The sequence below is a fragment of the Ursus americanus genome, chromosome 25, assembly GCF_024610735.1.
Source record: "Ursus americanus isolate L20-20 chromosome 25, mUrsAme1.1.p, whole genome shotgun sequence".
NCBI lineage: Eukaryota > Metazoa > Chordata > Mammalia > Carnivora > Ursidae > Ursus > Ursus americanus.
In genome coordinates, this window is record NC_142151.1 from 42,913,514 (window position 1) to 42,926,387 (window position 12,874).

At 59.6% G+C, this 12,874-nt stretch overlaps 1 protein-coding gene across 1 annotated transcript in view; it reads right to left on the reverse strand.

Annotated features, from left to right (window-relative positions):
* FIGNL2 (fidgetin like 2) overlaps positions 1-7,920 on the reverse strand; it is a 28,900-nt gene extending 20,980 nt beyond the window's left edge. The window contains exon 1 of the mRNA XM_045801011.2: positions 7,651-7,920. The gene's annotated coding sequence lies outside the window, so the exon portion shown is untranslated. The remainder of the gene's footprint in view (positions 1-7,650) is intronic.
* Between the last annotated feature and the right edge of the window lie 4,954 nt (positions 7,921-12,874).

Genomic DNA, 12,874 nt, shown 5'->3' on the forward strand with positions numbered 1-12,874 from the left:
AGGCCCAGGCAGCCCACCCAGGCCTCCCCAGTGGCCGCCCCTGCCCCCTCCTACGCCCTTCCCAGCCCTGGGGGTGCCGAGCTCAGTAACTCCAGCTATGCAGCCTGGCCGGTCTACCTGGGTGTGAGTGGGCAGGGCCATCCTCAAGGGGGTGGCCCCCCACACCTGCAGGGCCACAGGAACAGGGAGAGAAAGAGAAACTGGGGACAGGGAGCTAGGCAAACACCAAACTACCGTGACAATCCCTTCTCTCTGTCTGCTCCTGGATGGGATCCCAGCACAAGTGCCAAGCACTGTTCTAAGCGATTTCCACACAGTAGTTCACTGAATCCACACCATAACCCTAGGAAGCAGGTACAGCTGTTAGTCCCATGTTACAGAAGAGGAAACTGAGGCACAGTCAACTTGTCTAAGTCACCACGCTGGAGCACGGTGACACCCACTGGGGCTTTCTGGCTCCAGATGTTCTTCTGCCTCTCGTGCAAATGTCAGAAGCAAATGTTATTGTTCCCATTTAACAGCTAGGAAAATGGAGGTATCACTTGATTTCCACCACCGTCATCAACCTCCCCTGTCCCCTTTAGCCTTCTGCCTTCAATGTCCCCCACTCAGCCATCTCTGAGTCCCCAACTCAGACCCCAGAGTCAGCACATTCCAAAGTGGTTGTCGGGGGACCAAAGGCACTCTTGCAGGCCTGAGCCCCCAGCCCCCCCCCCCCCCGACCCCGGACCCACAGCAGCCTCACCCAGAGGGGAGAGATCAGAGAGGAGCGGGGCAGCCAGGGCAGGGGATGGGGAGCACTCGCTCACGAGAGAAAGACTCCGAGGACCCATACGTCCACACAGCTGAAGGGCGGTGGCAGACTGCAGCTCTGCACAGCCACCCTCCTCAAGAGGCGAGCCCTCCGTGAGAGATGTTCGGCTTAGTGTTAGCTGTCTGAACATGTGTGTTGGCTCTGGAAGTGAGGAGCTCCCCATCAGTAGAGACATTCAGCATGAGACGCCATCTTTCCTGGGAGGGGCACTCCAGGCAGGCTGCAGGGCTCCTCCTTCCTCTCTGCGGGTCTTCTGGGCCTTCCCCACTTGTGTGTCTCGTTGGCACTGCAAACCCAGCGAGGCCCACACAGAACTCCTGGCCACCCCACCCCCATCCTCCAGCTGCCTTCCCCACACCACTGAGGCGCCTCCATGTTTTCCAACAAGGCTCATACTCTAAAACTCCAGCCTGCAGGCCACTGGGTGGCTCAGTCCGTTAAGTTTCTGCTTTCAGCTCAGGTCATGATCTCAGGGTCCTGGGATCGAGCCCCACCTTAGGCTCCCTGGTCAGCAGGAAGGCTGCTTCTTTCTCTCCCTCTGCCCCTCCCCCCCATGCTCACTCGTGCCCCCCCAAATAATAAAATCTTTAAGTAGACAGACAGACAGATAGATGATAGATAGATAAAACTCCAGCCTGAAGAGGGCTCCAGTATGGAAGATGTGACCTAAGAATGGCCATCCCACATGGGACACGTCCATCTGAGAAAGGAGGAGTAAGGGTCAGACCGCTAACGAAAGCTGTTTGCAGAGCTGGGTGGAAGGGGTGACTTCCCCCCATGGCCAGTGTTTCCAGGGAGCCCCTCTGCCCCCAAAAGAAACAGGCAGATTGGGTAGGGGTGGAACCACGTGATTGGGGGGGGCGTGGCGGTGATCCACCATCTTTCTTCAGTATAACCTGACTCCCCCAGTCTTCTTTCCCCACTGGCCTAGAAAGAAGAACCACCAGCCACAAACTCTCGAGCACCCAAGAGCCAAATAGGCCAGGCAGCAGCAGGGGGACTCTCCCAGCTTCCTCCTAATTCCCACTGAACTGGGACCTCCGTCACCTCTGAACAGCCTCCCCCAGAGGAACTCCGTCCCCTTGAGACTCCACTGGTGATGCCGGGGCCCTGCTGGCCCTGAGTCCCTTGTGTCGAGCCACTCCTGGGCACTCGCCACAGCCCTGAGCAGGGCCACTCCGCTCTTGCGGGCTCCCGTCTACACAGAGAATACAAGGAAAGCAGTTCTGACAGCATACCGTGTCCCTTCACCTCTTCTCTGCTGCCCGACTGTCTCCTAAGCTCATTGAAGGTGGGACCAAATCAGGAAATCACGGATGCTGGACGGATAGCTACCTGACAACCTTCCCAGGGCCTGGCGCAGGGCCTCGCCAAGGGTGCCGTGCGCATGGCCGTGCTTCCTGCTGGGTGCCTGTGGCAGAGCACACGATGCCAGGGCTGGGGACGTGCTCTGGTCCTCCCTGGCCACGTGGGACACTGAGGGTTGTTAAGGGAAATGTGCTCAGGGCCTGGCACATAGGTGCCCTGTGAGTGTGCAGGGAGTCTCAGGGCCAAGGAATCCCAACCCTGGCTGGGGCCCTCTGGAACCTTGCTGAGGTACACCCAGAACCCCAGGACATGGCAGGTGCTCAACACCGAGGTGGAAAGGGTAAGATGCAGCCTTGTCATCACATCTCCCTGTCCGTCCCCGATTAATCCAGCACGGGGCTGGGACCAGGTGGCCTGAGTCTGCCTGGGCAGTGAGGGGAGATCCAGGAAGGTAGGCTTCCACCTCCCAGATTCCTGAGGTAACCAGGCTGGCTCTCCTCTTGCCTACCTCCTGAGCCCAGCTCTCTGCCCTGACTCTACTTTGGAGGGAGTTTCAAAGATGGTCCAGAACTTTCACACACACACGCCCTCTTTCCCTCTTTTTCTCCTTGCTCCTACATGGGAGGTGGTTCTCCGGAGTCCCCGAGTTCAAAGTTACCAAGCGGGTCACCAGAGGTAGGCACGTACTTCAGAGATAAAGAGACACACTATTTCAAACCAGGGCCTCTGTCACCTATGAACCCACCAGTATTCTTATCCCCGTCTTACAGATGAGAAACTGAGACCCAAACAGAATGACTTGTCCAAGGCAATTATACCTAATTAGTTGGGGGGGGGGGTGGTCATTGCAGCCCAGGGCTTGGCCCCTAGGTTGGGGGCTATGATTGGTCATTATAAAATGGAGTCGGGTTGGGGCACCTGGCTGGTTCGGTCAGTAGAACATGTGACTCTTGACCCTGGGGTTGTGAGTTCTAGCCCCGCGTTGGGCATAGAGTTTACTTTTAAATAATTTTTTTTAATTAAAAACTAGGGCGCCTGGGTGGCTCAGTTGGTTAAGCATCTGACTTCAGCTCAGGTCGTGATCTCAGAGTCCTGGGATCAAGCCTCACATCAAGCTCGCTGCTCTGCTGGGAGTCTGCTTGTCCCTCTCCGTCTGTCCCTCCCCCCACTCCTGTTCTCTCTCTCTTTCTCTCAAATAAATAAAATCTTTAAAAAATTTTTTCTTCTAATTAAAAATTAATAAAATAAAATGGGGTTGGAGTCACAGCCCTCTGGGGCTATGGAGGCTGGCCGGTGACCATAGCCCAGTTCTCCCATTCCCTGAGAACTCCCCACCCCACCTCCAGTCCCCAAGATGAATCGCAAAGTCTGACACTGCGCATGCCTCAGTAGGAAAGGAAAAGAGAGCAAGGCACCCAGGTAGCTCCCATGCATGCCCCTCTCCTTGGCGGGGCAACTGGGGAAATGCCAGAGTCAACAGCAATCACAGCCCGGAGCCCTGTCACCTGCGTTTCTGACCAGTCACCACAACCACAGTCGTTCAAGACGAACTCGGGGCTCCCAGCTCCTGGCTATTGCCTCATTTAATCCTCATGATCACACTTAGGAGGGCATCATTCTTAGTCCCACTTCACAGGTGAGATAGAGGGTGTTTGATACGTGCTGCTTAAGTATTCGCCATGACTCAAGAGGCTTATGAAAATGCTTAGAAAAGAGCTAGACTTTCTTGCCACTCAGTGTTGTTCCTGGGGACAAGCAGACTCTAAAACAAAACCAAACAAAAATCCCTGAACATCCTCTCTCCAGGCAATGCACTCGGAGGTGAGAAGACCAGCCCTTACCCCAACACCGACAGTGTGAATCTTTCCCAACTGAAGGCTAGCCTTGCAGCTCAGTGGCCACCCCTGGTCCCTTGGCACATGCTGTCCCCCACCAGGAATAAGGCCATGGAAAAAGCACTGTGGAGGTCAGGAGTCCTGGGCTACCAGCCCACCTCAGCCCTCCGCACATCCGAGGGGGCCTGGACTAGGGGGAGGACTTCTTGATGTGGGGTCCCCATGGGCTTCAGGGGGCCCAAGAACCCTCAAAGGCAGAAGGCAAAGGCTGGGGTCAATTGATGGAAGTGCATTGTTTGGAGAAAGGCTTTCATCAGTCCCTCTGAGGGGCCTGTAAATCAGAAGTCGTGGGCAATCTGGAAGACCCCTTCCATCCCTAGTGCCCTTGAGCTGTATGTGTTTACGCAGAAGCCCACTCCCCATCCCTCGGGGCCTCCCCCGCTGCAGCTCCAGGAAACTCTCAGCTTTCTTCCTTCTTTGCGGCAAAAGGCTTGGGACCTGGAGCCTTGCAAGGTCTCTCCTGGGAGCACGGCCAGCCCAAGGCTGAGACGGCAGAAGAAACCAGAACACGCCATGGTCAGCCTAGTGTGGCTCGCCCCTGCCCACAGCTCCAGGCCACTGGAGGGGGGGCTGTCAGTGTTGTGGACCACAGGTGCCCCGAGACTTTACGTCCGCCTCTCCCTGCAGCAGCCCTGGAACCTCCCTGAACCACACTTCTGCGAGGAACCTGGTTTTCATTAAATTGGGGAAAGGAGTCATTAACTGGCAGCCAAGTCAAGAAGAAGTAAAGTTCTGCTAGAAGGCCCAGGGAGGGTGAGGGAGACCAGCCTGTCCCCTGCCCTCCCAGGATGACCAATGGTGGGGGGAGGAGGAGGCGGGGAGGCTGGGCTCCTAAGGGTCCCGCAACTGCAGCAGTAGGAGCTGGGGGTGGAGAGTGGGGGCAGTCGTGGCCCAGATAATAAGCAATTGTTAATGTGATCCATATGGATCCTGACTGGCCTCTCTGTTTAACAGAATGATAATGGCAGGGAAAGAATGCTGGTCTGTGGGGAAAGGAAGGGGCAAAGTCCTTCCCAACTTGGGGGTGGGGGAGGGTCAGTAATGAGGAGGAGGAGGAGACCCACCCAGGGGTCTCCACCCACCCAGGAGTGCATCGCTATTTGCCCGAAAGCGGCCAGATTCCATGCTTTGCAGGCTGCCCTTACCAAACCCCTTGTATTCAGCCAACAAATATTCATGGGACGCTCACAAGGTGCCAAGCTCTGCCAGGCCCAGTGTGGGCAGGGTGCAAGGAAGTATAGGCTCCATCCCTGTCCTCCCGGAGGCAAAGCCTAGCGTGGACTCAGCCACGAAGGCTGAAGGAGGCACAGGTGCAGGACGAGGAGAGCGTGGCCACAGCAGCAAGGGCGAGAGCTGGGGGCTCTGGGGAGACAACACAGAGGAAGTCTGGCATCCGAGTTGGGCCTTGAAGAATGAGGAGGTGGTGGAAAGACAGGGACAATGGGGAAGGCATTTGGCTGAGGGAACAGCAAGAGCAAAGGCAGAGAGGCGTGAAATTGCGTGGAGAGTCTGAGATCTCAGCAATAAAGCTGCAGCCCAGGCAGGGGCGGGGAAGGGAGCCTTGTTCCCTAAAAAAAGCTGTGGCCATGGATGACCAGGAGGAAGGCAAGAAAGGGCTCTTGGAACACCACATTCCGGTCCGGTCTGGTCCCTCTCCCTTACCCCCTCCAGTCTGCGTCCTGGAATTTTCACCCATGGGATCCTCAGCCCAGCCCACTCTTAGACCACGGCCAGAGAATCCCGCGGGGCCTCAGAGGCCAAACTCCTCCCTGTGCCTCTCAGCCCCCACTTCTTCTCCTGGGGGGATGGAGGTCCCCCTGAGGAATTGGGGTTATCTGGGACTCACCAGAAGCAACTCCACTGCCCTACATAGCTAAATTCCCTTTGGCCCAAGAGGACTTTCGCCCAGAAGGTATCACAGCGAGGGCGAGGGTCGCTCCTCGCTGGGGTTGCTGCTGCGGACTCCAATGGACGCAAGTGGAAATAAATGAAATGGTGTTAAATATGGGAAAGGGGGATTTACGAGGCCTGTCACCGCGTCCAGCGCAGCCAGCCGGCAAGCCCCGCCCCTTTCTCGCCCACCCCAGGAAGTCGCGCCCCGCCCCCTGCCCGCAGCTCCGCCGCCGCGGGGTCCGCGCCCCGCTGCTGGGTCCGGGCAGCGCCGCAGCCCCGAGCCGCCCGGGGACTGGGTCCTCCGGGGCCAAGGCTCAGCGGAGAACGGCGGTTGCTCCCGGCCAGGGGGTCCGGGGAGGGGCTCTGAGGAACCTCAGAGCGGCCTTTTCCAGCAGGGTGCACCGGAGGTTCAGGCTGGATTCCGGAGGGTCTGGGGCTCCCTGTGCAGCTCAGAGGGCTTTGGGCCGTGGCACTATCCGGCCCACTCCAAAGACTCCACAGGGAAGGCTCTGGGCCCCGAGAACCGAGAAGTGCCCCCCGCAGAAGCCCAGAGTGGGCTTGGAAGCAGAGCCTGGCTCCCCGCTGCCTGGCCCAGGGCAAGAGCCCGCTCAGCCGCGGCAGCCCGTGCGGACCACAACACAAACATTCTTCCGTCCTCTATTCTCCTCCAAATTAGGTAGCCATGGAGACAGGGCCAGGCAGCCTGACAGCCCCACGGCCTAATCCTGATTTAGTGACCGTCCCTTTAACAGCCCACCCACCCGTCCACCCACCCCTGCGCTCCGGGCCGCCGCTGGGCGCGGGCTCCAGGCCGCTCGCAGACCCTTCCCAGGCCTCCTCCGCCCAGGAGCGGCCCGGGCACCGCAGGCGCCGGGGAAGGGGGCCCACCCTTGCTAAGCACCTACTGTGCGCCCGCACTTCTGCGGAGGACCCTCGACAGAGCAAGCTCCTAGCAAGGGAATCTCTGCGTAGAGCGAGAGGGCTCTGGGAGTGGGCCAGTTTAAGGGGCTCTCTCTATAGAGCGGGGAGCTCAGAGGGTCTCCCTTGTAGCTTGTAGCCCCGGGGCGAAGGTAAGTGCAGCTTCTTGCAACGCCCTGACTCTGAGATGGGGCTACGCTCTCCCCCGGCCAGAAGAGAAGAAAGGAAGGGGGTGGGCGTTAGGGGCGCAGGGCCCGAAGTGGCCTCAGTCTCCTGTCACTGCCCCGTCACGATGCTGGGGAATCTCCGGGCCAGGAACCCAGCCCCCACCCCCTCCCACACACACACAGGGGCCGCTGGACAAAGACCTGACGGAGTGGGAGGGGCCTGCGGGCCGGCCCTCCGGCTCCGGACACAGGATCCTTCGGGGACCCGAACCCGCAGATCCCGGCTCCCCACCCCCCAATCCCGCAGGCTCCCCCCAGAGCCGGTCGCTCGCTATTGCTGCAACCTGCGCACCAAAGCGGGCGGCGAAGAGGGTGCCCGTCGCGGCGGAGACGAGATCCCCTTGTCTGCCGTCCCCCTCCCCCCGGGAAGTGACCCTCGGCTCCCACGCACCCGCCCGGGTCTCCGGCTGGCCTTGCCCTTCGACCCCGCCTAGTTGAACCCCGCGCCCCGCAGCCCCGGCCCTCTCCGGCCCTCACACTGCCCCGCGCCCGCGGACAAAGCTCCGGACACCCCGACCGAACGGTCACCACCCCCTGACCCCGGCCAGCCCGCGCGCTCCCGTGCCTGCCCCCGCCCGAGCCCGCAGCCCCGTACCTCGGCATCCCGGCCGGGTCCTAGGTGAGTGTGCGCGGCCTGGGGGGTCGTCCGGCCCCGGGGCCGGGGCGCGGGCCGGGGGCGACAGGCCGGGGCTGGGGGGCAGCGGCGCTCACCATCCTGGAGCCGCTACTGCTGCGGCTGCTGCGGCCGCCGCGGCCGGGAGCGGGACTGGGCAGTGGGGGTGGCCGGACAAGGGGCCGCCCCGGCTCCCCCCGCAGGCAGGACCCCCACCCCCACCCCCGCCTCCCCTCGCCCGCCCCCAGCGCCCTCCCTCGCAGGCCTTTGCTCCCCTCCCCTTTCCCTGCTCCTCCCTCCCCTACTGCCCCTCCCTTCCCCCCAACTCCCGCCCCTTCTCTGGCCCTCTCCACCCGGGGCTCCTTCCCCGCCCTCCCCCACCTCGCCCCCGCCCCGCCCCCACCTCCCCTGGGCTCGCCCGTCCCCTCCTCTCAACCCTCCCGGCTTGGCCCCGCCCCCTCCCTCCCCTGGCTCTAAAATAAATTAGCCACAGAGGGGGAGAAAAGAGCAAATGACCCTTGGTGTGGATAGTGTCCTTGCGCCACTCTCCGGCGCGCCCGGGCCTCTCCCGGGCCGTCGAGCGGGAAGTTGGGGTGGGGGTGGAGGCCGGGCAGGCCGGTAAGGGTGGGGGAGCGGTCCGCTGAGGGGGGAGGCCGGGATTCAGTGGGGCCTCCGAGCGTGTCCGCTGGGTGTGAGAGGCTTCCTGGGTCGAAGGGCAAAGGGGAAGGCAGCCAAAGGGGAAAGCAGTCGGCCCTGCCCGGCCCGCCCCGTCTGCTTGCCGCCCTAGACCCCCTCATCCAGTACAGCCTAGACCCCTTGGCCAAAGCCTTGTTGACTCATGCCCTCATCCTCCCGGCCCACCCTCCCCAGGTGCCCTGAGTTCCTACTGTAGCATAAGAGACTCGGCTGCCCCCAGCCTGGGATGCAGAGGGTGGGACACACACGGGCCGTCAAATCCCCCTCTCCACTGATGCCATTCCCAGAGGCCTGTGGCTGTGGGGAAGCCCTGGACTTGGACAGCTGAGGGTGGGGTGTGAGTTTTAAAGGTGGGCTTGGCTGGAGAGCTTCCCCAAGAAGGCGACTCTCACATTGGGCCAGGCAGGATGAATGGTGGAAGGCAAAGATGGACGATGAATTCCAGACCCGTGGTCTGCTGAGAGGTGTCCAAAGACGTTCATTGATTGGTGCATTCATTCCACAGACGTATTGAGCGCAGACCCTGTGCCAAGCTTTGGGCTAGGTGCTGGAGACACCTGAGAGAGGCTCAAAGGCACATCCCTGTCTCTGTGGAGCTCCCAGCCCAAGAGTAGACAGAATCCTATCAGACACCCAGGCTCACCGCTTTGGCAATGATCCAGGTGGGGAAGGAAGGCCACGGGGCAAGCAGCCCATAGAAGAACCCACTTTGCCCAAGGAGCTTGTAGGAGATGGCGCTGAGCTTAGGTTGGAGGGTCTAGGTGCATTTCCTGGATGGGATGTTGAGGACCCAGAGCGTCCCACCTGTGGAGGCCCCACTAGCACCCACGCAGGTTCTGCAACTCACCGAGAGCAGGCTCTTCTCCAGCCCCGGAATCCTCTCTTCCTCTCCACTTCACACCCCCAGGGCCACACCTGGCACAAAGGACAGATGTGTCCAGGCTCACCGTGCTAGGGCAGCCCTGGCCTCAGGAAACCAGAAAAGCAGGACAGAGCCACAGCCACTACCCTTGGAGAGCTGATACTCCCTGCTGAAGGCGCCATCCCAGGACAACAGAGGCAGAAGGAACTCGGGTGTTTCTTTACTGACGGGGCGTCTGAGGCCTAGAGAAGTGACATTCTTGGGGTCACACAGCAAAACTGGATCTAGAAACCAATGTACTCTTTCCATCCCACCTGTCCTGCTCCCCAAAGGTCGGAGGCAAGAGTTAAGAGAGAGGCCAATGTCCACGGGAACTAAGTGACCTCAACCAGCTGGACTAGTTCCAGAAGGCCAAGCCTGCCATTGCCAGGGCATGGTGGCGGGGTGTCACTGGGGGCCATTCTCCTCCAGGCTCCAGGCCAGGGGTGGATGACAGGAGTGAAGTTAGACGAAAGAATTGATAATGTGCTCCCCTTGAGCAACAGTCCAGTTCTCCCTCATCCCCCAGGACCCTCCAGTGGTGTTTGGAAGGACAAGGTTAGACCTCAGGAAGGCCTTCCCAATAAGATAGTAGGACAGTAGGACAGGCCGGCGTGATGAGAAGGCCTTCACCAGCCTCCGGGAGCAGGAGGGAACGCTCTGCATCTGTGAGGTGCTGAGTTATTTCTGATGGGCAAACTAGCATGGGTCCCATTAAGGGGGTTAGTTATCAGGTGGGGTGCGGCCGGCCTCTTCACCCTTCTGCCCCCCATCCTGCACCAGTGCTCGGGCAATGAAGTGTGGCTCCCCTCCCGAGCTCATTAAAGTCCTGTTAATACATCATCCAGCCACCTGGGCTGACAAATACTCAATCCCAGCAAATGGCCCTTCATCATGTCTCTCCCTCTGCCCTCCTGGGCAGGGCGCTGGGTGTCTGTTCTCTGAGGACTCCCTGTTCACCCCTGTCCTGGCTGACCCTAGCCAAGGGATCTGTGCCCTGAGAGCCCCTTGCTGGAGAGAGGAGTCGGGCTGGTCTCGTGATCAGCTCAGGGGTGGGTCAAGTGCCCTGCGGCGCATTGGATAATAACAGTGGGGATGACGGCAGTAATGCTTGGCTTCTGCAGAGGGCCCTCCATTCCTTTCTAGTCCTTTTGCTTGTATCACATCCAAGGTGGAGAATCCCACCCCCGACCCCACTCCCAGGGAAGGCAGGGCTACCTTTGCGTGTGTTCGTGCGGAGCTTGTGTGCCTTAGGGACGTGTGTGTGCATGTGCGATCTTCCTGGTCCAGAGACTGGCAACAAGGCCTTTCTGGAAACATGAAGAAAACTTACCCAGCTGGCCCGGGAGAACCAGCGAGAAGAGTTTCAGAGAGAGGAGAGTCAGAGGGAAGATGTGGAGGGCCGAGGGGGAGGGAGGGAGGAGCAGGTGGGGTGAGGAGGAAGGAAAGAAAAGGGCCCGGGGAAGGATGGGGGTGGGAGGGAGGAAGGGAGGAAGAAGAGGAAGAGAGGAAGAGGAAAGGGCGGGGAGAGCTCTCTTTGTGGTCCTCTGGACCGGCCACTCAGGAGTCATTAAGAAGCAGGAAAGGAAGGAAATGCGTCCCGGGGCTGAGGGATTGGGGTGCGCCCAGACATGCCACACCCAGCTCGCTGCTGCTGTGCTCACCACTCACCAGGGCTCAGGCTGCTCCCCCCACAAATGGGGGCCCTTGCTCTTGTCTTGCTGACTCCTTGGCCCCAAAGGCCCAGCTCCCAATGCCTCCCCAGCCCTGCTCAAGCCCCTCACAGCTCATACCACCTTTGCCTTCCCGGGAGCTACAGGCTGTCAGGGGAGCCCATCCTCCCCCACAGCCAGCAGCTCTTTTTTTTTTCTTTCTTTAGTAACCTCTCCACCCAATGCGGGGGTCCAGCTCACGAGCCCGAGATCAAGAGTCGCATGCCCTACCGGTTGAGCTGGCCAGGTACCCCAAGCCAGCAGCTCTCAAGGGCCTCCATGAGAACTAGAAAAAGTGTCCTTCTGGGCAGACAGGCCTCGGTGCCAGACCACACAAGATTTGGGAGGAGGAGCTGGGGCTGGCCATCAGTCCCCTCCTTCCCCTTAGGGGCCCAACCCTTGGGGACTCTGGTGCCCACCTTCTAAATCCTCAGCACACATCTGGCTCTACCATTTGGTCTGTGAGCAGAAGCACATCCACCAGCCCCCCACCGAGCAGCACAGTCTTTGGGCCAGCACCCCAAAATGAACTGTCATCTCCCCTGTGTATCTTTATAATACAGCCCCACAGAACCTCTCACGAAGCACCCACACCAATTTAATACCCGAGCCTCTCTCCCTGGAGTATCTTCTCCCCTATTCTGTCTGGGAGCTCCTATTCATCCTTCAGAACCCAACTCAGAGAGCCCTTCTTCCGTAAAGCATTCCCCAGCTATCCCCCACCCCCAGCAGAGCTGAGAGCTCCTACCCAGAGCTCTCCTAATCCTTTTTCCTAGGTTCCAGGTGTTAGAGCCCAATACCCTGCTTCCTAGAGGGGCCCTTCCCTTCCTGCACCCTGTCTAAAGGCAGAAGACTACATGTAAGCCTGACCACCTCACTTTTCACATGCCAGCCCCTCTGGAACCCCACTGGGCTTCTCCTTTCCCTAAAGCTCACACACCCAGGGCAGAATGGGGAAGTGGAAATCCAAGTGGCTCAGAGGTCTCCCCACCCCCACTCTGCCCTCACTGGGGCTGGGCCTGCCCGGAGACTCCCAGCACATCTGGTTGTACTTCAATCATCCAGCGCCCAACTGCCCAGGCACGGCCCCTGCTTTTCTCCCCTCCCTGGTCTCCTCCCCTTCCTAAACCAGCCTTCTAGTTCTCTCCTCCAGGATGCCTTCCCTGATTGGCCCACAGCCCACCCTTGAACCCTCCACCTCTGTGGGTCTGGGTTCTGGGATGTGTGCTTAGCGTGGCTAAGGAACCCCATCCTTTCCAAGCATTGGTCCTGGACAGAAACCTTCCTCCCCGCCCCCGCCCCAGGCAGGATGGAGAGCTGACCAAGGGCCACTCCTCTGTCCCGCTGGCCTCCAGCCTGGCTGCCTGCAGTTCCTGGTGTGTGCCACGGAGAGTGGGAGTGTTTCTGCCTTTTTCAAGTTTTGGTTCAGATCCAGACACAGAGCTGTTCCCACGACAACTCTCGCTGTCAGCCATTTTCCAAAAGGCTTTGCTAATATTCAAGAATCAAAGGGAGGGGCGCCTGGGTAGCGCAGTCGTTAAGCGTCTGCCTTCGGCCCAGAGCGTGATCCCGGCGTTCTGGGATCGAGTCCCACATCGGGCTCCTCAGCTGGGAGCCTGCTTCTTCCTCTCCCTCTCCCCTGCTGTGTTCCCTCTCTCGCTGGCTGTCTCTCTGTCACATAAATAAATAAAATCTTAAAAAAAAAAAAAAAAGAATCAAAGGGAAATCCATATAGAGAATACAAGTACGAAAAGACACCGGTTGCAAAGAACGGGACCGTGGGTGACCTGCTTCACCAGCGCCCCGGGGTTTGAATGTCCATCCGTTCGTTCAATAGCATGTACCGCTCCCTCAGCACACAAAGTTCTGGGAATAGAGCCTTGCATAAAACCCCGTG